Source organism: Hippichthys cyanospilos, chromosome 12 (genome assembly GCF_059441005.1).
Source record: "Hippichthys cyanospilos isolate Australia breed blue-spotted pipefish chromosome 12, RoL_Hcya_1.0, whole genome shotgun sequence".
Taxonomy (NCBI): domain Eukaryota; kingdom Metazoa; phylum Chordata; class Actinopteri; order Syngnathiformes; family Syngnathidae; genus Hippichthys; species Hippichthys cyanospilos.
In genome coordinates this window covers 20,102,024-20,106,105 of record NC_142380.1, presented here as the reverse complement: position 1 = coordinate 20,106,105, position 4,082 = coordinate 20,102,024, and the positions used below count along the sequence as shown (strand labels likewise).

At 43.9% G+C, this 4,082-nt stretch overlaps 1 long non-coding RNA gene across 1 annotated transcript in view; it reads right to left on the bottom strand.

Annotated features, from left to right (window-relative positions):
* Positions 1-489: 489 nt before the first annotated feature.
* Positions 490-4,082, bottom strand: part of LOC148415257 (uncharacterized) — a 28,667-nt gene continuing 25,074 nt past the window's right edge. The window contains exon 3 of the long non-coding RNA XR_015867375.1: positions 490-1,958. This is a non-coding gene — a long non-coding RNA (uncharacterized LOC148415257). The remainder of the gene's footprint in view (positions 1,959-4,082) is intronic.

Genomic DNA, 4,082 nt, shown 5'->3' with positions numbered 1-4,082 from the left:
AGTGTTTTAAGTGTTGGCGCTATGGTGACCCAGTGTGGTTGCTATAGATACTTGGCGATGTGCCAGAGGGAGACAGTGACCATTTGCATTTATTCAGATCGCGCATACACGCGCGCACACCACTGAAGAGTATCTCCCATTTTAACGCACGCGATTAAGCGCCTCTTTGCTTTAATTCTAGCCAGTTTGATGTGATTTCTGTGTGACCTACTTTTTAGATTTTCGGGATCCTACCAATACAACACAGTAGTATATTATTTTAAAACAATAAATGCATATTCTATTTCTAGTGTTTCCCACATAGACAAATATTTTATTTTTTCATGGAACAAAAAAAACCAAACAATTTGACTTTTATTTACTTGTATATGCTGCTTTTGGGTGACTTATTTTTGCTTTTTGGCGACATTTTTTTTTACTATCTGGCAACACTTTATGAAATTTGCATTTTTTTTAATATTGTGGCGAGGCGAAGAAACCACACGTTGCTGTGCTAGTGGAGATCTTTACTCTTCGCATGCCATCACAAAACTGATACAACAAAGTCCAAAACAGCAAAGACAAAGCCAACAGGTTTAAAGCATCAAAGGATCATAGCGACATGCCTACTGGGTGAGAGACATGGTCCTAGTGTCCGCCACACAGCTCCGCCCCGAACACCCAAAAAGGCTTAACGGAAAACCCCACAGGGTATTCACCAGTCTGGCACCCTGAGTCACATTCAGGTCCTGGGCGGTGTATGTGACACCAGGGCCCCAGGTGCGACAGGAGTAAGGGTGAGATGCTCAGCGTGAAAACCATGAGGTAGCGTTGGCAAAGGGATGTTCTGAAGTTCCGCAGGAGCCGGAGTGGCAGTGCTGACCTGCATGCTGGCAGGCACAGTGGCTTCTGAGGGACGGCCGGTCGCGGCTGCGTCCCAGTCTGTGCCTGGGCATGAACCTGCTGTGGCACCAACACCAGCTGACCCGCTCCGATGTATACTCGGACCATACCTGCGGGCACGGTGAATCGGAGGGGCGGCTGAATGATGGTGGCTGGAGGCCTACTGCTGAGGCCGGACGGACATCGGTAGTAGATGAGGCCGCCCGGCTGGAAGATCCCGGTCGACGGCCAGGGACTCCGAAATTGGACTGCACAGCCGTTCTCACCAGCACCCGTACCAGCCTGTTGCTGGCTGGCTCGATCCCTGGTGCGCCAAGGGACTGGGCGACGGGTGAGAGGACCCTTGTCGGGGTGCTGGCTGGCTGACGTGGTACCAGCTTGCTGCATTACCTGACGTATAGTAGGCTGGTGGAGGAATGTCACGATGTGGGACGTCTGCGGTGATTCCTCGCTGAAACATTCTGACGTCCGGGGTCACCCATGTGGCGAGACTACATCTCCAACAGCCTGACTAAACTTTCTAACGTCTGTGATAATAATATGGCAAGATGACCCATCCAGGGTCACCCATTCTAATATCCGGGGTCACCAATGTGGCGAGGCGAAGAAACCACACGTTGCTGTGCTAGTGGAGATCTTTACTCTTCGCATGCCATCACAAAACTGATACAACAAAGTCCAAAACAGTAAAGACAAAGCCAACAGGTTCAAAGCATCAAAGGATCATAGCGACATGCCTACTGGGTGAGAGACATGGTCCTAGTGTCCGCCACAATATCAACAATGAGCAAACACTACATCATGATGAACACGATGTGATTTTTATTATCCACACACTTCGATTTGTACAGGACGTAAACGCAACACCTTTTAGAGGAAAATCAGGGACAGCACAAAGTAGTCAATCACAATTTCATATAAAAAGACGCTTTGCAGTAAAATGTGTGTACAGAAAACCTGGATTATTTTCAAAGATATCTTATTTGTACATATAGTACATACTCGTGGATTGTATATTAAATGGCAGGATACCGTGTATTGGATCCACAAACCCTGTTCTTTCCTGGTATCGCATCCTGCAAAAAAAAAAAAAGAAAAAGTACAAATGAATGGAGACGTGGGAAAAAACAACAAAATCATTATGTGACACGTTCCAAAACGAAATATTGTGTGCGCAGGCGTGTGTTTGTGATGGAGAAAGAGAGAAAGTGTGTGCGTGTTTCCCATGGAGTTCCCATCCTAGACGCGCTCAAGAAGCCAACGAGCCTCCTATAAGCTTCAAGAAAATGATGGCGACCGAGTATTGTTCTATGGACAAGAGAACCTCCATGCCCCAGCGTTGTCCAATGTTAATGAACTCACGTCAAGCAGTTAGCCGATTTTACAGCAACGCGACAAAGAGGAAGAAAAAAAATAGAAGCAACGTCGCTTCGTTTTTCATGCCATTTTCAACGAAACTAAAAAAAAATACAGATGTCGACCTCATATTTTCAACATTTCTTTATATCCAACAAAAATGGAACATTTCAACAAGAGATCACAAATTGGGATGGCAATCTGGGAACGGCGTCCACACTATTTTGTGAGGTCACGTTTTCAAAAGTTCTACCGACTCGGTGCTTCCATTGTAAAATTTCATGTGCACCCTGTGCGCACGCTTTACCTACTGTAATGGAGGTGTCGGAATAGCGCCCAAACTTGTGACCTCCTTGAAAGGACTGTATTTGATTGATTCAGAGGATCCTCAATCTTATCAGGTTGTCCGGCCAGAACATAAAGATGATGCACACTCTCATGCCACTCTTTATTTGTATATAATGTTCTATTTATTTATCTGGGTTGGTGTGTGGGTGTGTGTGTGTTCGATTGTGGGTGTGTGATTGATTGTGTGTGGTTGTGTGTTGTGTGTGTTTGATTGTTGTGCGTGTGTGGTCTGCAAAGGAGAGCAGAGAACATTCACTAAACATTGATAACTAACATAACTAACATTGTACAATATGTTACATCATATGCTCACATTATTCCATATTAGCTTAGAATAACATAAACAACACAGGCAAACATACCGTACAATGATAGGAAGAAAGAATTCAACCCAATCGTTCCAAATGTGCGTTAGGTAGGAAAGGTTTAATGGAGCCGAATAGATTTGAGTGGGCGGTGAGGTCACTCACTTACGGAGTAAGAATCACATCGGCACACACGGCAAACATGCGACAAATATGCACATTTTGTGGATGAAACTTGAACGTGAATACTAAAAGTGAAGTATGAAAAGTACGGTATATTTGCCTTTAGCAATTATACCAAACTTAAATGCAATGACAACTTAGACATTAATGGACAAAGTGAAGCAGTGCAAACGTAAACATGTATCCAAAACCACGAACGGACAACATATTCAAACTGTACTTACATTCTCATGGACGCACGGAATAATAATGAAAGGAATGAGATAATCCACAGAATGATTGAAAGCAGAAAAAAATGACTGTCCGTTACAACGATACCTGCCGACTGACCGGTGAAAGAGCAAAACAACCTATGATAGTGTAAACAGAGTCCTGATTGGTACTGGAGGAATGAAACACAACTTGTGATTGGTTGCTAGGCGGTTGCTACGAAGATCACATGACCACAGGAGAAACATGTCCAGGCGTAAATAGTAATAACAGAACAATACAAACACGAAATCGTTAAGTATAATCAGAAACTTCTTAACACCTACAACTTAATGTTTTGTGGGCACGTTATACCTAATTTGTCATCTCAAATGAATACTTTTTTGATTCCTATATGGTCAAGATTTCAACGAAGCATTTCACGTCCAAATTTTCCGATTTTCAGAAGCCACATGTGTTTCGTACTCGTGCAAAGCTATTTTGTGATCTCAAATGTGTGCACTTCTTTATGTACTTTGCTTGTAACGAACACCCAAAGGCAGCAAATGAGCCTCAAATTAGAGGCCTTAAATGAGCATATAATGGCATTAAAATTGTCACGAACATATTTTATGCAGTATTTTGCTGCGCGGCAGAAACAGCTGGCAGTGCAATGCACTCGCGTGTGACTCCAAAGGAGAGTCACATCGAGTGAAGGCTGCATCATGCAACTGCTCAGAGACCGCAAGAATCATGTCAGCGCCACACACGCGCAATAAAGACATCTCATTAGAAATCCATGCCATTGGATCACAGCGC